The sequence below is a fragment of the Ceratotherium simum genome, chromosome 17 (assembly GCF_057802395.1).
Source record: "Ceratotherium simum simum isolate JZ-2026a chromosome 17, ASM5780239v1, whole genome shotgun sequence".
Classification (NCBI taxonomy): domain Eukaryota; kingdom Metazoa; phylum Chordata; class Mammalia; order Perissodactyla; family Rhinocerotidae; genus Ceratotherium; species Ceratotherium simum.
The window spans coordinates 51,588,814-51,614,521 of NC_141916.1; the positions used below are offsets into that span (position 1 = coordinate 51,588,814).

Genomic DNA, 25,708 nt, shown 5'->3' on the forward strand with positions numbered 1-25,708 from the left:
CCTATACAGCCTGTCCTCAAATATTAATTCTTTGTGACACAGCAGACAACAGGATGAAAATTTGGTAACATTCATTAAAAGCTTTTAGAATAATGGATGGGAAGTAGACCACAAGATAACTCTTACAGCAATTACACAGAGCTAGAACCATCCTAGAATGACTCGCCAATCTGCCCCTGTGTCTATCGTGAGCAGCTTTCCTCCTCCTCCTACACCCCCAACCACTGAAAGAGCTGCTGCCATCTCCAAGCCCGGTGGGATGAGCCAAAATATCCAGGCCTCAAAGAGAGGAGCGTGTTTTCTTTCATGTAAATGGAAGGCATTCTTTCTAAGCCCTGTCTCCTGCCATAAATGAACTCCACCCTAATTTGGATAACCATAGAAATTGTCATTCACACCAACATACAATGGTGTGAAATTAGTACATTTTTCAGAATCTGAGCTGCTCAGTCTTAAACAATCCAACTAAAAACCAACAGCAGTGGGGTGACAGCTTAGTTCAACAGTTTTTCAGAACTTGGAATGCAAATTAACCCAAGGTTATGCTAGTAAAAAAGAAATTCCCTTCTACTTCACAATGCTTTAATTTATCTAATGATAGCGACTGATAAATTTTTATGATTGTGACATAGGAAAAAATAGTTTTTTATTCATTCAAAAAAATTCTTACAATATTTAATCAGTATCTATTATGTGCCAGGCGTTACCCCAGGCACTGAGGCTATAAAAATGAAAAGCTGAGTTCTTGTTTTAAAGGCATTCACTAAGTAAACTGACAGAGAGAGGCTAAAAACAAATACCTCCCAAAATGAGAGTGCTCTAGTTGTGGCATGAATTAAACATGATCCGAACATGAGGGAATGTTCCTAAATCTGCTGCAGGGAATCGGAGAGGATTACAGAGGAAATACTGTGGCAAAAACAAATAGCTTAAAGAATTTGCCAAATTAAAAAAAAAAAAGCAACAACGGGCAAATTATTTTCAATGTAAATAATATTAACGATATAAAGTTGGGCCGGCCCAGTGGCGTAGTGGTTGAGTGCTCGAGCTCCACTGCGGTGGCCCTGGTTCGGATCCCAGGCGCACACCAACGCACCGCTTGTCAAGCCATGCTGTGGTGACGTCCCATATAAAGTAGAGGAAGACGGGCACAGATGTTAGCACAGGGCCAGTCTTCCTCAGCAAAAAGAGGAGGATTCGCGACAGATGTTAGCTCAGGACTAATCTTCCTCATAAAAAAAAAAAAAAGAATATAAAGTCATAAGAATAAATCTGAAAACCAAAAACACATGTGCAAGAGCTAAAGAAGGAAAATAATAAAACTTTAATGAGAGACAGTAAAAAAGGCCTGCTGTGGGAGGCAGAGTAAGAGCCCCCAGTGATGTCTGCACCCTAATCCTTGGAACCTGTGAATATGTGTCTTGACATGAGTACAGCCATGTTTGGCCACTCCATTGACCTACAGCCACCAGCACAAAAAGAAATATAAAAGCCGCTTTCTGTGTGGTGGGAACTGGCCCTTCTCCCATGGAGATAGTTGCAATGTGTAAAAATTTCAAGGCCCTTTGGGCGCCGCAGCCTGGGACAGAGTGGCCATCTGTGCCGGTCCGGGACGATAAGCAGGGTAAACAATGCGCATACACAACTACTGGGCTGGGAGGATAGCCAGGGGGCTCAGTGCACGTACCCACTGATAACCATTTGTGCATGGGAACACTAGATGCTTGCTCTGAAAAAAACCTCTGTAACTGCTTACTCTGGAAATTATTGATGCTATAAAAAACTGCTGGAGACTGAGACCTGGTGAGAGTTGCACCTGTGGAAGGGACGCCTTGCCCAGGACGTGTGATTCCCACCCAGCCGTGTCAATTGACAGGACTCTCCCGGCAGGGGGGCATGGATGTTGTGAGTAATTGATTTATTGTGAAGTAATTGATCTGATGTGTTCTCTTTTCGGTCAACCTGGTGTTTCTCTTTCCAGTTGATTTGTGTCATTTCCCTTCAGTCGATCTGGTGTTTCCCTTTCCAATCGATCTGATGTTTTTCCCTCTTATTATATGACCTATTCGAATCTGCTGCTATCTCAGCCGATGTGGATGTTTTCCCTTTCCAGTCGAGCTGGTGTTTTTTCCCTCTTATTATTTGGCCTATTCGGATCTGTTTGCAGACTATCGCCTTTACTATCCTCTAGATAATAAAATATACCTTCAGTCCATTTGTTTGGAGTGGAAACTTCCTTTTACATCTCCGATCGAATCCCCGAACCTCTAATAACAATATGTCATCTTCTTTGGTAAAAGAGGCTTTGTAGATGTGATTAAGGTTAAGGGCTTTGACTTGAGAGATTATCATAGATCATCTGGCTGGGACTAATCTAATCACATGTGTCCTTGAAGAGAAGAGATGGAACTTCACCCACCCTTTTCTGGCATTGAAGATGGAGGAAGGGAACCATAAGCCAAGGAACACAGCAGTTTCTGAAAGCTGGGAATGGCCCTCAACTTATATCTAGTAAGAAAACAGAGACCTGGTCACCCAACTGGTGGCAGAGGAGACCCCAGCCCCTGTCCCTCCACAAAGATCGGCAATTAGACAGCTATCCATGAACAAAAACAGCTCTTGGTGAGATCTGGAGTCCACTTAAGAAATTTCAGTGAATAACCACAAAAAAAGGGAAGCAAACAGCTAGCTTTTATCAGCATCATCCCATTTCCCATGCTAGCATTGCTCAGCACCAAAGGGAACTCCCAGTTAGAGTTCCCCTCACTAGGAGAGGAAGAGTAGAGTGAGCAACTAGATTCCTCAGCCTTTCGGGGCACCACGAGAAGAAATTGTGTTGGTTTCACCCTACCCAGAGACTGGCAAAGCTGAGACTTGTGGAGACAGCTAGGAACAAGGAATGATATGGGCTCAACACAAAGTTACAAATGGAAGCCATATTGTAGAAAAGAAACTATATTGTAACGTTGAATGACTTCTGATTAACTAACCCAGACATGCTCTGTAGATTTTGTGGCTCCTCCCAGCTGCTATAAGTTGATAACTTTGTTCTTTTGAGTTCCTTAGGAATGAGTTGCCCCCCTCCATCCGGCAGATATCTATGTTGATAGCCATCATCAATGACAACTGAAAAATCAGGGTATAGGGCATTGCTCCAGTCTCTAATGCATATCCACCAAAACAAAAGACTATCAGAAACTAAGACCAGGTATCTGCCCCCACCCCAAGACCAGATGCCTCCCCCACCTGGAGACTAGCCCACTATATAACTGGCCTGTAGTCTTTGTTCTGTAAGATGGTTCTTTTGGACATTAGTTAGCCATCTTCCCCCTTGCTAGCAAGCTGTAATAAAGTCCTTTCTCTCCTACTACCTTGCCTCTTGAATATTGGCATGTCTTGCAGCAGGCAGATGACCCGCTTTGGGACGTAACAGGAAGAAAAGCAGGGGCTACTAGTATCAACCACACATGGGAGTGACTGCAGTTTCTAGTGACCTGCTTTACGGAGAACCCAAGCAACTTTCACCACTGAAGAAACCAAGGGCCAGCACAATCACCAAGGACCCACTGCACATTTCTCTGGTTTTCATCCCACAGATATTCATGTTGGCAGATTCTAGCCCCCTGAGTCCCTCCTGGCTCCCTCTTTCCCTCTCTACCCCTGTAGGAGCCCAGGACCCACACAGGCAGCCAGCCCAGTCCTATTTGGCTGCCTGAGAGCAAAACAGCAGCCTAGACTCTCATAGCTGTCTCCTACAAATGTGTGTGCTCTCAGGGTGAGCCCCTCCAGCTCTGCATCTGAGCATCACCAGCCTGACTCCTATCACTGGCCTCCACTGATGTTATGGTAAGATCCCACAGCCAAGGAAGTACATGCTGACAGCCAAGGCCCCCACAGCTGCTTGTTGTCCTGGATCTGACTCTCACTACTGTCGTTGACTTGCACCATGAGGCTTACTGCAGCTAACCCCTTCAGCTGTGTACTTGCATGCCCCTAGTCTGACCCAACACCAGTCTCCACTGCTGTGCACCCATGGTGAGACCTCATAGTGCACACTGAGAGCCAGAGCTCCTACAGCTGCCAGTGCCCCCATAGTTGGCTGCAGCTCTTGTTGCTGCTCCTGGCCCCCACTACTATGTATGTGTCTGCAACTGGCCCCTGCCACTGCACAGGGACCTGCAGATAGCCCCCACAGCCAAATATGGACATACCACTGGCCACAGCCACAACCACTGCTTGCCCTGGCTCCTAGCCACTGGACCTAGAGATACTTCTGAGGACCTCAACAGCTCTTGCAGCCACTGTGGACCCCTGCACACTCACCAAGGGCAATACAGTTGTTGATCCTGTGCTCCCCAGTCATCTGAGACAGAGATATCACACCCCTGGGACCTTGATCCACCAGGTGCCCCTGCATTTGGTGCCCTGCACCACTAGATCCAGGATCAGAGTACACTCGAGTATGCCTCCACCACAAGTAAAAGTTTTCCTTGCTGAAGTCAGTCTGTAAAGTCTGGAAGAGGTGAGTGTTTCTTAAATGTGCATATACTTATGGAAGGCTACAGAGATCACAAAGAATCAGGGAAACATGACACTACCAGAGGAACACAGCAAACTTCCAGTAACTGATCCCAAAGAAATGGAGATCCATGAATTGCCCAACAAAAAATCCAAAATAATTGTTCTAAAGATGTTCAAAGAACTACAAAAGAACACAGATAAGCAATTTTAAAAAATCAGAAAGCAATACAAGAACAAAATGAAAATTTCAATAAAGAGATAGAAAACATAAAAAAGAACCAAACAGAAATTTCAGAGCTGAAGAATACAATGACCGAACGGAAGAATTCAGTAAAGAGCTTCAATAGCATAATTGACCAATCAGAAGAATGAATCAGTGAGTTCAAAGACTGATCAATTGAAATTATCCAATCAGAAGAGCAAAAAAAAAAGAACAATAAAAAGGAATGAAGAAAGCCTACAGGACTGTATGAGACACCATTAAAAGAAATAATGTATACATCATTGGAGTCCAAGAAGGAGAAGAGATGGAGAAAGGGACAGAAAGCTTATTCAAAGAAACAATGACTGAGAACTTCCCAAACCTGGGGAGAGATTTGGACATCCAAGTTCATGAATCTAATAGGTCACCCCAAAATTTCAATCCAAATAATTTTCTCCAAGGTACATTATAATAACACTGTCTAATATCAAAGACAAATACAGAATTTTATAAGCAGGAAGAGAAAAAAAATTTTTTTCATACATAGGATCCTTCATAAAGGATTTCTCAGAAGAAATCTTGCAGGCCAAAAGAGAACGGGATGATATCTTCAAAGTACTGAATGGAAAAAACTGCCAACCAAGAATACTTTAGCCGACAAAGTTGTCCTTCAGAAATAAGATGAGATAAAGACTTTCCCAGACAAACAAAAGCTGAGGGAGTTCGTCACCACTAGACCTGCCTTACAAGAAATGCTGAAAGGAGCCCAAGCTGAAAAAAAAGACACTGATTACTAACATGAAAACATATGAAAATATACAACACAATGGTAAATGTAAGTATATAGTCAGATTCAGAATACTCTAATGCTATAATATGGTGATGTGCTAATCACTTAACTCTAATGTAAAGGATAAAGGACAAAAATATTAAAAATAGAACAACAATAATTTTTAATGGATACACAACATAAAAAGATGTAAATGGTGACATCAATCACATAAAATATGTGTGTGCAAGAGTAAAAATGTAGAGTTTGCTGTATACAATCAAAGTTAAATTGTTATCAACTTAAAATAGACTTATTTATCTATAAGATATTTTGAGGAACTCTCATGGTAACTACAAAACAAAAACCCATAGTAAATATACACAAGATAAAGAAAAGGGAACCAAAGTACACCACTACAGAAAAGCATGAATTCACAAAGGAAGACAGTAAGAGAGGAAGAAAAGAACAAAAGAAACACAAAACAACCAGAAAACAAGTAACAAGATGGCAATAGTAAGTCTTTACCTATCAATAATTAGTTTAAATGTAAATGGATTAAATTTTCTAATCAAAAGGCATAAACTAGTGAATGGATAAGAAAACAAGGCCCAACTATATGCTTCCTACACGAGACTCACTTCAGCTTCAGGGATACTCACAGACTCAAAGGAATGAAAAAAGATGTTCCTCACAAATGGAAACTAAAAGAAAAGTGGTGGCTATACTTATATCAGACAAAATAGATACTAAGTCAAAAATTGTAACAGGACAAAGAAGGTCATTATATAATGATAAGGGAGTCAATTCACCAACAGGATGTAACAATTCTAAATATATATGCACCCAACATTGAGGCACCTAATGTATTAAGCAAATACTAACAGGTCTGAAGGAGATAATAGACAAAAATACAATAATAGTAAGGGACTTCAGTACCCCACTTTCAACAATGGATAGATGATCCAGACAGAAAACCAATAAAGAAACATTGAAATTGAAGTATACTTTAGACCAAATGGACCTAACAGACATTTACAGAACATTTCATCTAACAGTAACACAGTACATGTTCTTGTCTAGCACAAACAGAACATTTTGCAGAGTTATGTGATCATATGTTAGGTCACAAAACAAGTCTTAGCAAATTTAAAAGGATTTCAAATTTTGCCAAATATCTTTTCGAACCACAATGGTATGACACTAGAAATCAATCACAGGAAGAAAACTGGAAATTTTACAAACATGTGGAAATTAAACAACGCACTCCTGAACAACCAGAAGGTCAAAGAAGAAAACAAAAAATATCTTGAAACAAACAACAAAATGGAAACACATCTTACCAACGCTTAGGGGATACAGCAAAAGCAGTTCTAAGAGGAGAGTTCATAGGGATGGATACCTACATTAAGAAAAAAGAAAGACCTCAAATGAACAACCTAAGCTTACACCACGAGGAACCAGAAAAACAAGAACAAACTAAGCCCAAAGTTAGCAGAAGGAAGAAAGTTACAAAGGTCACAGCAGAAATAAATAAAGAATAGAAAAACATTAGAAAAGATCAATAAAACTAAGAGTTGGCTTTTTGAGAAGATAAACAAAATTGACAAGTCTTTAGCTAGACATAGCATCTCAAATAAATAAAAATGGTAAATGAAAGAAGAGACATTACAAATAACACCACAGAAATACAAAGGATCATGCGAAACAACTATAAAAGATTATATGCCAAGAAATTGGACAACCTAGAAGAAATGGATACATTTCTAGAAACATACAACCTACCAAATCTAAATCATGATGAAATAGAAAATCTGAACAGACCAACACAATAAGGAGATTGAATCAGTAATCAAAAAACCTCCCAACAAAGACAACCTCAGGACTAGATGGCTTCACTGGTGAATTCTAACACACATTTAAAGAAACATCAATGCCAATCCTTCTCAAACTCTTTCCAAAAATTGAGGAGGAAGGAACACTCTCAAATTCATCTTACAAGGCCGGTATTACCCTAATAGCAAAGCCATATAAGGATGCTACAAGAAAAAAAAATCTATAGGCTAATGTCCCTGGTGAATATAGATGGAAAAATCAGAAAAGATATTTGCAACACTTACAATGGACAATGGACTAGCATCAAAGTATATTAAAAAACATCAACATAACATAGGATATAGACTACCCACAAGCAAAAACGGGCAAAAAACTTGAAAAGGCTTTCAAACAAGAGGATATCCAAATAACTAGTACACATAAAAAAGGTGATTATTCTCAGTCATAATCAGAAGAAAAAGCAAAATTTAACCACTATGAAATGGCTTTATAGTGTTTAGATTGGCAAAATTTAGTACATTCTAACACCACCAAATATCAAAGAGATTATGAAGCAACAGCAACAAGGATCCATCAAGGATGGAAATGTACAACCATTTTGAAAAACAGTTTAATATTATCTAGGAAAGTAGCAGATAAGCATTCCCAAGGAACAACAAATTCTACTCTTAGGTCTTTTTCCTAGAGAAACTGGTAAAGAACTTGTGATTACATTTACCAGGATACATGTAAAGAATGTTCATTGTAGCTGTTTTCATTAAAGCCACAAACAACAGGAAACACTTCAAATGTCCATCCAAAGCAGAATTGATTTAATTACTATTGCAGTGATTAAAATTAATGATCTACATAGCTACACGTCGACGACAAAAATGAATCTCACAAACATAACATTGTGTGAAACAAGAAAGTCACTATATATGTATATTCTGAATATTATTATAATTTTTCTGGATTTTGTTTTTCTTGCTTTTCTTTATATTTTGACCATACATTATTTAAAAAGTTTTTTAGTAACTTTATGTATTATATATTCAGAATAGTGGCAAATGTGGGAGGAGGCACAATTGATGCAAAGGCGAAGAGTGGAGAAAACAAAGTATGTATCTGATCATGTCAAATTAGTTTACAAATTTCCAAATCCGATTTTAATTTTTCCTAAATAAATCACCTTAATATGTACTAGAGGTTCTCATTATATAAGTATGATTGGTACTGGAAAAAGGCTACTTATGTAAACTAACATAAAAGAAGGACTGACATTTCATAATAAATGTTGGGGGAGGGAAGTTATGTAGGCTTTATCTTGAAAAATACAGCAAAATGTTTTTGAAAGTAAGTTTATCCTATATTTAAAGTTTAAGCTACAATTGTGTATATGCAGTAATTCTTAGAGTGAGGAAAGAATCAAGTGTTGAGATCTTTAGAGGGCCTTTATTTTTCAACATCATTTTATAGTAGCACAACAGCACAACCGTACCTCACGTTTGACTTTTGTAATATGATCACATGTCATTTGTACAAAAAAAAAGAATACTTTCCAGATTTTAGTTTTCCCAAGAGTGTCACTTGATGCTTCATTCTTCAATTCATTCTCCTTTGAAGCATCTACCAATCTTCTTAGTTTCTCTATTGATTTACCATATTTAAATCATTAACTTGTGTAACTCTGATATTCTCCCATTTGTCAGTGACTTTGCCTGTGATTTAAACATATCCCTAATATTATTTTCCTGACTCTCATAAAATCCTAAATATTTTGAAAGCAATTTTGATTTGCCTATGCAAATTTAGAAATTGTATTATTTTTTGATAAATAGTAACATTATATTAATACATCTGAAATATGTATTAATTTTGCCACTCCACTGCTGACAAAGAAATTGATGGTGAAAAAATTCTTCTCTAAATGCCCAGATCCAAATCACAGCTCTAGAGCTGCTGTCCAATATAGTAGCCATTAATCACAAGTGACTACTTAAATTATTTGATTTAAATTAATTATAATTAAATAAAATTAAAAATCTAGCCACATTTCAAGTTCTTGGTAGTCACATGTGGCTAATACTATTACGCTATATTTGCACTGTATTATCAAATTTTAGCATCTGACAGCTGTTGAAAGACAGTTCACAATGTCCTTGATGTCATAACAGAGATAGAAGCTAATGCCAGGTTGGAAGAGAGGGTGGGTGGGACCCAGTTTTGTAAGTGTCAGTTCATCAGTGAATTATTTTGCTTAAAACATTGCTTTTAATCTTTATTGCTTCTTACATAACCTCATAACTGCAGTGATTCTGTGGATGAAAGTTTGGAGAATGAGACCCTTCTGCATAATAGGTTCCAGTGAAAGGTGATTTAACACAATTCTTAAGTGATTCTCACAGCTCTAATGTGATGTAGTCAAGACAGACGTTATTATTTCCACTCAACACTCGACTTGGAAAGCTTGCATGATTTAGTCAAGGTTACAGAATCATTGAATAACATAGCTGAGACTCGTACCCAAATCTGTTCCTGCACCAAAATTCTGTTACCTAATGTATTATGCTGCCTCCCAGTGGTACCAACTTGTATTCAAAGGCATTTGTAAATAAAGTTATATTGTTTCCCTTTCTTAAGAATTTGGGAAGATTGAAGATCTATCTGCATGTTCATCATCAAATTATTTTTTTCTGAATACCAGAGGTGCTCTTTTTCAATATTTGATCTTTCTGAATTTATTTAATTTTATGCTTTGGACTTGTTGGGAGGAGTTAATTATATGAATAGTGAACATATATAGAATGTTTATTTTATCCCAGGCATTGCACTATGTACCCTAAAAGTTATGGAACTATTACTGTTATTCCTACTTTAGTAGTGAAATAAACAAATCTTGTAAAGTCTATGTAACTTATCAATATACTGCAGCTAGTAGCAGCAAAGCCAAGACTCACATTCACCTGTTCTTCTCTAGAGTCCATCCTTGTAAGCATGAATTACACTCCCTACCGTAGTTCTTCCTGTAGTTTACTATAGCTTTTCCCTAATTAGAACTTTGTTGAGGCTCTATTCTTTCACTGTTTCCTGCTTCCCAACACAATATATTCTGACTACCACAAGCTTCAGACCTTTTAAAATCAATCCTTGATTAATACCTTGTTTGGGTGATAATTTGTGTAAGCATAACAAATAAACAAATATCTGATTAATGCCTATGATCCATAAATGTATCACTTTTTCACAAGAAGTAACAACGTGCTTGTTCTGAAATATGTATTAATTTTGCCACTCCACTCCTGACAAAGAAATTGATAGTGAAAAAATTCTTCTCAAAATGCTTTAATGCCTAGATCCAAACCACAGCTCTAGACCTGCTGTCCAATATAGTAGCTAATCACCAATCACATATCATTAATTGATGACTAATCATGTGTGACTATTTAAATTTAATTTAAATTATTTATAATTAAATAAAATTAAAAATCTAGCCACATTTCAAGGGCTCAGTAGCCACATGCGGATAATGGCTACAATTTTGGGTGCACTGATATAGGCTATTTCCATTATTGCAGAAAGTTGTTTGGACAGTGCTGGTCTAGAATAAAGACAACAGTTTTTTTCCAGATGTTGAACAAAAAGAATTCCAGTTAATTTGTTTTCAAACAATGAACCATGTAAATGTCAATACATTTTAAGGCAATTGTGAACAATATCCTCCTTCAAAGTGTGTGCTTGTAAGAAGTGTAGACATTAAGATCCAAGTGAAGCAAGACTGGATATATGATCACGAAGTTTACAGAGAATAGGGGAGCAATGCCAAGTGTGTTCATTCATGAACCTTTTACTGAGATCAAGCACAGATACCTTTAAAGCAAATGGCGGCACATGTCTGAAAATAACAGAGACATCTGGTGAAGGGTAATTTCTTCCAATCCCTCATTAAAATACCCTTCAATATACATGACTTGAGGAAAGTCCAGAATGACACCCAAGTATATTATAAAATGAACATGTGTCAGAATATGGAAGACAGTTCTACAACTACAGCAACTGGTAGAATAGAATTAAGTAAGTTCCTTAATGGCCAGAAGGAGTTTTACTACCTGAGCCATGACAGATAGAGAACTGGGACGGGATTAAAAAGTAGCCTTTGAGCACTTCTAACGGCCGTCTTTAAAACAGGCTTGGAGAACAGGAGAAACTGCACAGATGAGCAATGCTACACTAGCTTAGGAAATGACATCAGGAAGAGTGCAGGAGGCCAACGAAGAGCCCCTACTTGAGACGAGGATTCCTTTGACTTTTGCACACTGCCTGCACCACAACTCTATATATGGAATAAGTGAGCCGTAGAATTCTCACAACTAAAAGTAGAAGATAGCCACACCTCCACCTAGAGAGCCAGAATAAAAAGTTCAGCAAAAAGCCCATTTGCATCACCTTTGGTTTGTACCAGCAGCATTTCTAAGAATCTTAGCAACAGCGGTAACACAAGGCTCGGGCCTGTCTGCCTTGAATGCACCTTTCTCTTCTGAACCTCAATTGCACTTTGTAGTCTTCTACTGACCTCAAGGGGCTACTTAGGTTTACCCATGGAAAAGAGTAGCAGCATGTAGTAATACTGTCAAGTACTAGAAGTTATAATATCTCTATATGACCAAACTGCTCTCCAATTTTACATTAGAGATGGTATTTTGAAAGTTTTCAATTCCTTAATGAAAATGTCCAAAACCCAAGGGCTATATGTTCACATTTGCTGATATCTTGTTCCATAGTAGCATATGTCTCCATCCATAGAGGATTTTCTCTCCAGTGATGAGAAAACAGAAAGATATGCATTTTATAAACACGATCCTCTGTGCAGAAGAAAAATAATGTTATGAGAAGAAACAGAAGAAATATATTACTCTGAAAAATATTTACTTCATTTAACTCTCAAAATTTTAAAATATATTAAGCAATAAGTGTTCAAAACACTTGAGATAAAGAGAATAAACAGCAAAAATTTCAAAGATAATTCTGAAAAGAATAATAGTAGATTGAATATTCTTATCAAATATCAAACATATTTCAAAACTTAATTTTTCCAGTGTGAATCTGACATAATACAGACAAATTAAACAAAATAGGTAATCTATATATATATATTTTCATGGAAAAGTATTATATCTGTTTTAAAGATAGCAAAATAATCCATGAAAAATAAACACATCACTCAATAAAGGTGTTGAACCCAAATGGGGGACAACTTTGTAGAAAAAAATTATTTTATTTTATACTATACACCAAAATATATTCTAGATGAATGAAATATGTATGCATATATGAATCTAAATGGAATATTCTATGAGTACCAATACTGTGCCCTCATAAGCTAAAAACATATTGAAAATTCAATAATGGGAAAAAATGTCTTATTTAACCTCAATTTATACTTAACTCTATAAATAAAAATAACTAAATTTTAAAAAATAATAAATATTGAAATATTTTCAGTGAATATTGCAAATAATAAATACATTAATTATATAAAGAACTCATATAGGCTATGAAGGGGCTCTGGCTGTGACATCAGCTACCTATTGTTTGCTAAGATTCATTTTGGCCAATCTGGAAGCCCAAACAATTGTTCCTTTTGTTTGTCACTGCTCCATGATATCCCTCCCAAAGACATGCTTGGTTGAAGAAGTTTTTCTGAATTAGAAAAGGATCCTTCTTTAATCTTAATGCTCTGTCCTTCCACATTAGCATTCCTCTTCTGGACCTCAAAACAAGATTTTTAAATAACAGACACAAATTGAAAAGAAAAAAGATAGATACCCCAATAGATTTATGAAAAAGAACATTAGGAGATTATTAGTAAAACAGGAAATATAAATAATAATTCAATATATGGGATGTTATTCAACTTAACTAATAGATTAATAATCTAAGACACTAAAATCAAACCTACAATGAAGTTCTACCTACAATTTTCTGCCTATTGAATTAACATAAAAATGATAATAATATTTTTTAAATTGTCTGAAAAGGCTAGTCATACATAGTTTGTGGTCATGTAAGTTTTAAAAACAATTTGGCAATAACTAAAATGTTAACATATCATCACTTATTATTTAGGTAATACGTAATGGTTATTCATTTTTTACTTATGATTTTAAATGTTTAAATAATTTGACCAAGTAGTTGCACTCTTAGGAATTTATATCTTTAAAAATTCTTAAATATAAAAAACAATTTCCACAGGTATATTTATGGCCTCAGTAATAACTGAAAATGATTTGTATCCAACAATAGGAGAATTGTTAACTAAACTATGGAAAATTCAACTGATAGAGTATAATGCAGCCAATAAAATTATAGTTATAATAATAAAGAACATGGAACAAGATAGCTTTTTTCTCCCCGGATAATAGAGTGATGAAATTTAGAGAGTAAAGGCATATGATGCCATGTGTCAATACTTAATAGCAGAAGACCAGGAATACACTAATAATTATACGAAGTTGCTTTACTTCTCCTTGCAGTGAGAGACTCCACTCCATGGGGAACCATGGGCTTCTCAGTAAAGGGATATAAGAAAAGACTTCTTCAGAATTTGGGTTTATGTTAGCTGATTCAGGGGAGTGTTGAAGAAAGTGAGGCTTTGCTTTAGATTGGAACCTGTCAGGAAGGGAGGGTAATTCTGTGTTTAGATATCTTAAGGATTCTGATCCAGGAGGAAAGAGTGAAGTGAGACTAAAGCCGTAATCTGTAAAGAAGCAGTAGTCAGTCGTGTTAGCAGGGAGAGGGGAGTCATTTGGTATCTTTACGGGTTTTGTGACCTTGTTTTGTTGTGCTTAGAAAATTATGAGATGTTCTTGGCTTTTTTGTTGTTGTTTGTTTCTCTGCTTGTTTTGGAGGTTTTGTTTTACTTTATTACACTCACAGAGTGGCCTTGACTGAGGTTGGTGTCCTGTGATGTTCCATCTGTTCAACAGGAAAATGCCAAAGCCTGACTGAATGCCTGGTCAGCTCCTAGCAACTTCAAGTCCTGGCTGTTAGTGGTGGGCCAGTTCCCATGTGTCAGGGGCAGGTTTTTTCCTTCTCATATGTAGAGAAAAGCTGCCTCCAACTGAACTGGATACCCACATCAAGAATTTGCCCATCTGATTTGAAAATACTGAAGTTTGTCTGGGTCTAGGGAATCTAATTTATGGAAACTAAAATAAACATAAGATGCAGGTACACATGGAAATGCAACTATACTGATATTTACACTGAAGGACTGTCATAAGAACCAAAAGCCTAATTCCTCCTCCACTGTGAATTCTCTTTCTGTGGTCAATCAAAGCAAAGAAGAACTGAGAATCTTACTAAAAGTCCCTCAGCCAATATATACAAAGAGACTCACCAATAAGATTGTGATAATACAGTTCCTTGGTTTTGGACTCCCTCTTCCCTAGAAAATATTGATCAACCACCAACCAAATTTTATGTATTTTCTTACTTTCTCACTGGACTATCCTCCTCTTCTGTGTTGTTTTTCTTTTCTTTAAATGTTGGATAAGTTAGTTTTAACATATTTTTTCATGAAAAAAGTCCAAATTTGCCTGGAGCTATACTCTAACTGTTTGATTGAAGGAGGCTCTTCAAACTCCTACTTAAAATTTTTTGCTTATGATCTAAATGTTTATGTCATAGTCCAGCTCTCAAAGGACAATCTCCTCCTCCTCATCTCAAGTTTAAAAGTCACCAAATAATAATAAACCAATAATAATTATAATAAAATAATAAACCAAAATAAAAACAAACATTAATTTGTTTTACCTGGGTCATTAAAAATGACATAAATAGGTATATAAATGGCAGGAAATGGCAATAGTGTTTATGTTAGGATAGTAGAATTTTACATTTGTCCTTTTTTTTTGGCTTACAGATCTTTTATATATTTCTATAACTTTTAAGAAGGAAAAAATACATATGATGAGGCATTTGATAGTTATTAAATATCAGTGATTAATCATCTTCACATAAAATGTGTAGTCTTTAATTCAAACTATGTTTTAAGGTCCAAAATAAGCCAAATGTAGTGTTCCACAAGTTAAGGACTTCGTCAGCAGCTTATATTCTGAAATAACTTAATTTGTTAATGGAAAAGGGTGTCACTTCTAGTGATTTAAATACTTCTTTTTAATTTGCTTTTTTATAGAAGCTCAAAGTTGTCTTTGAACAAAGAATACTTACCAAGTGTCTGTGAAAGACACAGTTGAAGAACTAGTCCAAGCTGATTTAACAATCTCATGATATGTCTTACCCACTGGATAATCTTTCCTACCTCGACCAAAAGGATAAGTCTGCTACAGTTTTCCTGATAACAAGCTAAGGGCAATGCTGGAAAAAGTTGAAATTGAAATTGTCCCATTCAGGTGACAATGATCTAAAACAGTTCTATAGTTTTTCTAACTTGTGACACAAGTACTAAGGAGCTAGGCTTTCACTGTATATGTTGTATTTAAATGACTCCTTTGCAGCCAAAAGACACTAAGCTAGGTTTATAGTTTATTAAATAATGTTGTCAACAGAAAAAAGTGAACACATTGTGATAAGCTTCTTTGAAATACCTTTAATCCTTTCCCCAGTTTACATCCAGAGGATCTGGAGGCAGATGATATCTCCTGTGTGTCTATTTAATATGCTCTAACAGAGACCTACATTAGTGACTTTTAGGTGGAGATTTTCATTTCCTTTATTAAACTCCATTTTCCTTGTGAAATAGTAATATGAAATGAGCTGCTGCAGGGTTTTTATTTCTTTTATGGCTACTAATTTATTTAAATATTTTAATCAATGGCAGGATCCTCTTTAGTCCTCTGATTCTGGGTTTTAATTATACTTACACCAGAAGCTTTATATGATCATATCAATTGATGCAAAAAGAGCAGTTGACAAAATGCAGCAAACATTCGTCATTAAAACTCATAAACCTAGGAATAGAGAAGGAACTACCTTAACTTGATAAAGACCACTTACAATTATGAAATTGACTTTATACTTAATAGTGAAAGACTTGAGTGCTTTTCCCCTAAGATCAGAAAAAAGACAAGGAAACTCACTCTCACCACTTTTACTCAACATCGTATTGAAAGTTTTAGCCAGTGCAATAAGACAAGAAAAAGAAAAAAAGGGCATACAGATTGTAAAGGAAGAAATAAAATAGCCCCTATTTCCAGATAACATGATTGTCTATGAAGAACATCCCAAGGAATCTCAAAAAAAGAAAAATACTTAGACTTAATAAATGAATTCAGCATGTTGCATTATAAGATCAACACACACATATACAACTGTTTGTATATAATAACAACAAGCATGTGCAAACCAAAATTAAAGACAATACCATCTACAATTCTTCCAAAGAAAATGAAATGCTTAAGTACAAATCTAACAACACACTTATAAGATATATATCCTAAAAATGACAAAATGACATCAGGGAAAACTGAGTGAAGGGTTTATGGAATCTTTCTGTATTTTTTCTTACAATTGTATGTGAATTATCTCAAAATAAAAGTTTTGAAAAATAAAAATCAAAGACAAATTTTAAAAGATTATTTTTGTAACAAAAAAAAGTCACATAAAGGAAATATCAGGACACAGTTCTGAAAAGTGAAAATGTCAATTTTCACTTCAAACAGTGACTCAACAGTTTGTAATTCCCTGTACAGGAACCTGCCACTCCCTAAGTCTTGATGAGAGGTTGTCTAGTATAGAGTAGAAAAATTCATGCTATAGTCTCTATGCCATTGATTGTGCAATACAGAATTATAAATACTTTTCCTAGTCATATAAGTGACAATAATATGTGACAAAATCCATAATATGGATTTTAAATCAATTATTCACTCATTCACTATTGTGCATCTACTATAAGCCAGATACATTTCTAGGTACTACAAACACATCAGTTTTAAAAAAAAAAAAAGCCAAATTTCTGTTTCCACTCTAGAAAGAGGATACAGAAGACATTTAAAATGTATGTTATATGTCAGGCTATATTATACGTCAAGCTACAAATATCTTGAAGAAAAATAAAACAGGTTTGGGTGATTATAGAGAAAAGAAAGATTATCAGAAAAGTGCTTTTGATAAGATGGCATTTGAGGAGCCATCTGAGGGAAATAAAGACACAAGCCATGTTGGAACCTGGGGAGAGGGTTTTCCAAGCAGAAGAAACAAGTACAAAGGCCTGAGGCAGAACACTTGGCTCAAGGAAGACAAGGTGACTACCACAGGCAACAAGGAGAACTGTGGTAAGATACAAATTTGAAGTAGGACTGTAGATGGGGGCCTGATCGTATAGTAACTTGTGAACCACAGGGAAACCTTCAGGTTTTACTCTGTGACATAGGAAGGCAACTTAAATTTTGCCATCAGGGCTTATATCATCAGATTTACATTTTTATGAAAACATTCTGATTGATTTGTGCAGAATAGACTATGGGGATGAGGAGATAGATGCAAGGCCACTAGTCAAGAGCCCACCACAATAATCAGGTGAGACTGGATTGATATCTATTTTTAAGGTAGATATATCTTGAAGGGAGACAATATCTGAATGTGTTCTGGATTTATTTTTATGTATTAGATATGAAATATGAGAGAAAAAACAACCAGTAGAATGTATTTGATAATTAATGAGAAGACAGAAAGAAGCCTGTATAGAGTAAAGGATTATATTTTCAGTTTGGGTCATGTTAAATGTGAAGTGCCTATTAAAATATCATTGAAGGGGCTGGCTCCGTGGCTTAGCAGTTAAGTGCACATGCTCCGCTACTGGTGGCCTGGGTTCAGATCCCGGGCGCGCACCGAGGCACCACTTCTCTGGCCGTGCTGAGGCGGCGTCCCACATACAGCAACTAGAAAGATGTGCAACTATGACATATAACTATCCACCGGGGCTTTGGGGAAAAAAAGGAGGAGGATTGACAATAGATGTTAGCTCAGAGCCAGTCTTCCTCAGCAAAAAGAGGAGGATTGGTATGGATGTCAGCTCAGGGCTGATCTTCCTCACACACACACAAAAATATATCAGTGCAGGGATGTCAGGAATCTAGTTGAATACATTAGGCTGCAGAACAGGTAAGAGACTAGGTCTAGAGATATAAATGTGGCTATCATCAGACCGAGGATGAGACTGAATGAGATCTCCTAGGAAATAAGTGCAGATAAAAAAGGGTCCAAGAACTGGAGTACTCCAACACTGAGAGAGTGGAAAGAGGAAAAGTAGCCAGCAAGGAAATTGAAATGGACCAATGATAAAAGCAGAAGAATTCAGGAAAAAACATTGGTTTTCTCAAGAAAGAATTTCAAGGAGGTAGTAATCAAATAAGTTAAATGCTGCTGATGGTTGAGTAAGATGACAACTGAGATGTGATCATCATACACTTTTTAAAAAAATAACTTATTTTTACTAAGCCAGGAAATAACCAACACATTTTCCAAAAGGGCTTAGTGAAGCTGAGTAGTGAAGTTCCCAGCACTTTTAGTGAAAACCAACTTAACTTCACGATCAGCTCTTAGCGTAAGTAACCATTTCAATTCTTAAGGTGGGAACAGAACACCAACAACTTATAGACTCCAAAAGTCTATAAGGTATAAGCTAGCAAATTAGGCTTTATTTCTCTTAACAGGTCTAGCTTTAGTGTACCTATATATATTCCAGAAGTTGTGGTTGTAATTCTAATGAAATGGTAAAATAAAATTACTATGTAGGTTTAGATGCTAATATTGCAAATTTATATAAAACTCCTTATTCTCTTTCTCCTTCATAATGACTAAGTTTGTAATATTTGCCAGAACTCTTGGTTGACATTCATTGCAACTCTATAAAATGATTTTATGTTACCGTTTTACTAGAATGAAAACCACGATTTCTGGAACTCCCAATAGTCTTTAAATTTTTTCAAATGGACAAAAATCAACCCTTCTTCTTCTCTACATATCAACTGTGAAACTACTGTCACAACGTAGTAACATTTTCATAAGAAGTTCTTTAAAACTTCGGGCACATGGAATGTCTAATATTTGTGAAACAATAATGTCATAATTATATAGAGAAAATATTTATTTGAAATTCTCCTTGTGCAATTTAAGTTCTAAAGATATGTAAAAACCAAGAGTCACATGTTAATAAAATATTAAAATAATACAACCTTCCCATTAACTTGGCACTGATTTTGTAATTACATAAAAAATACAAGACGTCTTACATACTAAATGATTCATCATTAAAAATGTGTTAGACTAAACATATTTTCAATATCACTAGCTTTCTAGATCCTCTTTTTAGTATAATATAACTCGTAAATATTTAACATAACTTATAAACATTTCTAATTAAAGAGTAGCTTTGAGGTAGCAAATATCAGATGTATGCTCACCCAGTTATTAATGTGCCATATGAATATAAGCCTAATTTATCCTTTGTCAGGGTCACCATTGTAGAGTATGTAAGTCGATCAACAAAATCAGCAATTGAAGTCAACAAAAAGTGATTCTTTCTCATTTTTTATTTTTTTAATTTATTTTTTATTTTTTTTGTGTGAGGAAGATCAGCCCTGAGCTAACATCCATGCTAATCCTCCTCTTTTTGCTGAGGAAGACCGGCTCTGAGCCAACATCTATTGCCAATCCTCCTCCTTTTTTTTCCCCAAAGCCCCAGTAGATAGTTGTATGTCATAGTTGCACATCCTTCTAGTTGCTGTATGTGGGACTCGGCCTCACCATGGCCGGAGAAGCAGTGCATCGGTGTGCGCCCAGGATCCGAACCTGGGCCGCCAGTAGCGGAGCGCGTGCACTTAACCACTAAGCCATGGAGCCAGCCATCTCATTTTTTAAAAAAGAAAGTAATTTGCAGTTTTTTCTTAATGTTCTAAAGGATATTTATTTTTTAAGACAAAAAATATAAATACTTACAATTCTTCTGGCATTAAAAGCCCTAGCACAAATTATTAAATTTTAAGATTTATATATAAACACACTTTGCAAATATTCTGCAGTACTATGAAGTTGGTATGCAAAGTGGAGGGGCAACATTTAACAGCTCTTCTGTGCATCAGGGGGCATGAATCATAATCATCAATTCATAGATCTAAAGGAATAGTATTTAAAGGAACACATTTAAAGGAACAACAAATTTTTTTGATTTGACAGCAACCTCTTCAGAATAGATTGCAGTCAAAAAACTTTTAGTTCTGCTCTGGGTCAGGTCTTTGGAATGTTAAAGAAGTTTGGCTCTTAAAAGTGAATGATGGGTGGGCAGTTGGGCACAGTAATTGAGATTTCAGTTCATTACAAGCAGAGTTGTTTTCTCTGGGTTGTGGGATGTCTACTGGTTTGTTTACAGAACTAGTCTTCCCTTCCTCTGTGTTCACTGGATGCCTGGTAGAAGCACCTCCACTGGATGACTCATTAGGGATAGTACCTGTTTTACTGTAAGACTGTGATCTTTCCACTACAGTAAGGGTAAAAGTTGAAGAGGAACTCAAGTCTGGACAGGGGAGCTGAAAATTTTCAGTCTTCAGATTTAGTGCTTCTAACTGACTAGCAAGAAGAAGAACAGTTTTCAGAATTATTGGAGGAGTACAGACATCTATGTTTCCAACTGATGTCATCAAACTCACAGTTTTTTTGTTTTTCTTGTTTTTTAATATGAGGCTGGGGAGGAAAGTTAGCTGATTAATGTAAGAGAGAAAGAGTTTACTTGGGGAAACTACGTACAGTCATGTGCCGCATAACAATGTTTTGGTCAATGATGGACTACATGTGACGGTGGTCCCATAAGACTAGTACCATATAGCCTAGGTGTGTAATAGGTTGTACAGTCTAGGTTTGTGTAACTACACTCTATGATGTTCACACAATGACAAAATTGCCTAACAACGCGTTTCTCAGAACTTATCCCTGTCTTTAAGGGACACAAGACTGTATTCCTTTACACCTCTGTATTTTACTGTTCATTTTGAGTAGGATTAGGAGCAACATCGACACTCTTGGCAGCTGCAGATGTCACTTAGTCTTTTCTGCTTCTTCAAGAAAAAAGAACTTGATTTGTCCTGGGGATTTGAAACATTTGATCTAAGTTTTAACTCCAAGATATTGTTTATGTCTTCCAAATTTGGTATAAATGGAGATGTACCAGAATCTCTAATAGATCTGGAAGTAGCTTTCAGAAGATTAGCCACTGCACCATCAGTCATGCTCATTGCACTGTGCACCTGTTGCACCACTCCCAGGGGAGATTTCAGTTTAAGTGAGTAGCTGTTCCAATTCTGAATATATGCTGTCTTGTAATTTCATTTGAAGGTTTTGACTTGGGTTTGTAGTGTTGTCTATAAAGTGTATGATTCTTTATCTAAGAAGTTGAATTTTTATCAATCTCATCTAAAGGAATCAAAAGATCATCATTACACTGTGCATCTTGCCTGTTACCTTTCTGCACCGGGTTGATTCAATTTTTGATCCAATACTAATGAAGATGCTAGAGCATTTTCCTTGTAATGTGTGTGATATGAGTTGTACATGCCTGGTAGTTTGATAGTCTGTCAACTTCAATGACCATATTGTTATTTTTGCTAACATCTCCTACACTGATTTCTGTTCTCCGAACTCCATGTGTCATATTATCTTCTGTGTTAATTGGAAAGAAACATTTCATTTTATCATTTTCTTGGTTTGGGCCCAACGACTTCAGTTTTCTTACTCAGCCTACTGTCATCCCGTCATTGTCTGTACGGTATGTCATAACATGTGGTCCTTCTCCATCTGTGTTTCTAGTTTCTTGTTTTATTCCATGGAGTTTTGTGAGGACTCTCCAGTATCACTGCCAGGGGCTGAGTCAGGATCATTTTTTGCATATGTCTTACTTCAGTAGATACAAAAGAAATGTCTTGTGACTTCAGAGAAATATTTTCAGCCTCTTTAGGCATTGCATTCAACTCATTTTTATCTATCTCTTCAAGCCTGGATTAAGAACTTATTCCAGATTTCAGTGATACTATGGCTGCATCAGTTATTTCTGGGCAATCAGAGACAGAAGTCTCACCTGTTAGTTGGGGGACAGGGCACTGTTCATGACTGGGAAGCCCATGGCCAAGGAGGCATCTGGGTTGGGTGGTTTCTAGCAGAGTTTGTTTCTGAGTGCTATTTTCATCAACAGCTTCTACTGACTGCAGAGCATTCATGTGGCTCTTCTCATCACTTTTATGTGGGGAATATTCTAGAGGGTGGAGATGGTGCTTTTTGCTTTGTTCTTCTCAAAGACGAATTCCAAAAGATGTGGTACTGAGCTGCAGGGAGCCCGCTCTCACTATACTTGCTCCACAGAGACCCTAATTTGTTTCATCAATACTCATAGAATGCACTGCACAAATAGCTGGTCTCCCGTGGGTGTGGGCAAGTTCCTGTGGGGCACTCTGTGACTCTAGCATTGAAGGCAATGGATCTCATGTCTTCTTTGGTGGACCTGATGGCAGGAGTTTGAAATACACAATTTGGAAATTATATTGAAACTCATAAAAGTCAGACAAGGCCTACTTACTAGAAGTATTGAAGGGTACTTGCAGTTTGCTCCTGCTTTTTCTTATTAACTTGGAAAAAGCTGGAAAACCCTTTATTTTCTTTCTCTTTCATAATGCCTAGTTTTTGTGATGTTGGGCAAGACTCTTTGCTGACATCTACAGCATACCACTCTTTTGGGCCCATGTCATTAAGGGATTTTGTGGAGTAGAGAATCTCCTGAGTTTGTTAATCCCTCAACAATAGGATGGGTTGATCAAAATTACATTTGCTGCATATAACAGGGACACAGGAACTAACTCTCACTATTGTCTGCTGGGTTTCTTTTCTTTTTGAAACTTTGCAATGACTACATTACCATGAAAAGTAATATACATCTCTGAATCTGGAGTGGGTGAGGGCAGACATTTAAAATCAGATATTATTTAAAAATATTTCATTTCAGTTTACCAAAGAATCTATCAGATTGTTAAGAGTTACAGCCAGCTTCAAAGAGAAAGAGGGTCCTTATGGATACAGAAACTCAAACATTAAAACAACGTGAACAGTATTCCAAACAACCACAGTAAAATTTCCCTCATCAGTTCATTCAGCTTTACGTCACTAATTCTTATTGCACTGGATCTTGGGTTAGCAATCTCATGAAATTGTCTGTTTCTCAACTGAAAAGAGTTGTGGAAATCCTGATCAGCACACTAGAAAGGTCTGAGCATCGTCCAAGCAAAACCATCAGAAGCTTGTCCCCAAGAGTCTATTCTTTGGAGTGTAGGGAATTTGAAGGGCCTGGTGCAGTTCTTTTCTGTGGGCCTCTGAGATGGTCCTTCCTCATTAAAGTCACAGACTCTGACCTCCAGCTGGTTGCAGACCCTTCAGACAAGCGTCAGAGTAAAATTAAACTCTTTGTAGATGGCAGCTACACATTCATTTTTTTTTTTGCCCATTTCACAGAAGGTAAAACAGAAGGACAAAGAAGCTGAGTAGCTTGTCCAGGATCACAGAGGCAATAAAGCAGATAGTCAAGGATTCCCATCAGGCAGCCTGGTTCCCACACCTTAATCCTAAACTGCCACATGGAATTGCCCTTGGGCCTGAACGCTGGTGCTCTTGGCAAAGCCAGAGGAGCCTTTGCTCCTTCTGAGCAAAGTCAGAGGAGCCTTCCCAGGGTTAAGAGGCTCAAACTCCGTAATCAGCCCCCTCACTCACATTTTGAGGTGCTGCTGCTGGGTACCTCATTTGGGTAAGCCCCAGGGGCATGTGGTTTGAAACTGTCTTGCCAGATATGACTGGAGAGACTCTTAACTATGAGTGAGACCAACTCCCTTGAGCCCTGAGGGCCTGAGACAAGACCACTGCTAGTCATGCAGTGCCCTTTATACACATGAGAAAAAGCACCCCCGGGGAAGGGGGTACTTTTTATAAAGGTATCTCTTGTGAGTTAAAGAATTACAAAATTTGCCCCTTTCTGGGCTGAGGTAGCACCACCTCAATCCACCCAGATGCAGGACTTCTGGGTTTTCTTAAAACTGATCACTCCTCTCACAGTTTTCTCCTATTATAGGTGTGGGGTTCTTCTTTAATCCAAAATTGTTTACTTTAAAATTACTTTCTCCACTTCCAACATTCTAATTGGAGTATTTGGCTTAGAGATAATGAAGTTCTTTACAACTGACAGATGAACTGTGCAGCCTGAAGGATTTAATGATATTGTGCCTACAGGAATATCAACAAGTCCATCATGGGTTTACTGCCATGAATCGTAGTAAATTTGAACATACTCCAGGTAGAGAGATCAGTGTCTATATCATGTCTTCCTTCTGTTCCCTGATGAAAGTAGAAGATTGTACAGAATTGTCAACGGAAGAAACAACGTCTTTGGTCTCAGCTTGAGGAAGTGGCGCACTGGCTTTCAGCTTTTTTCTCTTTGCGGAAGCGGGGGTGCAGCAGGTGCGGGAGCTGGGGTGGCTAGGTGGGTGGGACATTCTGCTCTCGCAGGGACTCGACAGTCCATTTGCTGCCGAGGGCTCTGCGCTCTCCCACGGCTTCTCCTCCCACTCGCCCCTCCTGGTCTGGCGCGCTTTCCGCTCGGCTCTCAAGCAGGGACTCGAATGGGGAAGAAAATGAGAAACTTCTTGGTTCAGCCCAGCGCCTCCCTTGCCCCGCAGGCAGGGTTCCTTGTAGCTCTCCTGGCGCTGCGAGGCCTTTCCCAGGCCCTGAACCATTCTCCTGCCCCGAGCTCAGGACCTGGTCCCACCTCCTCCCAACCACTAACTGGAGGTGGGAGCGAGGCTGGTTGCATCTGGGCCAGCGAGGCAGCGGGCCAGAGACAGAGGGAGGAGGGGGGAGAGGGAGATGTTAGCTTGGATTTCGACTAATGGAGGTCACTGGTGACCTTGACAAGAGCAGTTTTGGTGAAATGGTAGGAAAAAAAAAACAAAAAACAGACTTATCCAAATGAGTTCAAGAGAGAACGCGAGGAGAGTTAGGTGAAGACGGGCATTATAGACATCTCTTTTGAAGAGGTATGCTGTAAAAGGAGCGCCAAAATAGCTGATAATTGTAATAATTACAGTGCAATCATGATTATAGCAGTGCATCTTTAACCCAAAAGGATCCTTAACTTTTCTAGGCAGTACTGTATGTTAACTTATTTAGGAGATAAATCAGTTAGCTTGAATCCATTGATTGTTTTATTGCTGCCAAAGAGCCAAACTCTTAGGGAATAGGGCATAAAACAAGTTTGGATGGAATGGCTAATGATGGAGAAAAATATGATAAGAGCAACCTTGTTGAAAAGAGTGGGCTGGTAGAAGACAACAGAGGCAGGGCGGGAGCGTCAG

General features: G+C 37.4%; 1 pseudogene; it reads right to left on the reverse strand.

Moving 5' to 3' along the window:
- Positions 1–3,925: 3,925 nt before the first annotated feature.
- On the reverse strand, positions 3,926–24,605 carry LOC101405970 (cordon-bleu protein-like 1; annotated as a pseudogene).
- Between the last annotated feature and the right edge of the window lie 1,103 nt (positions 24,606–25,708).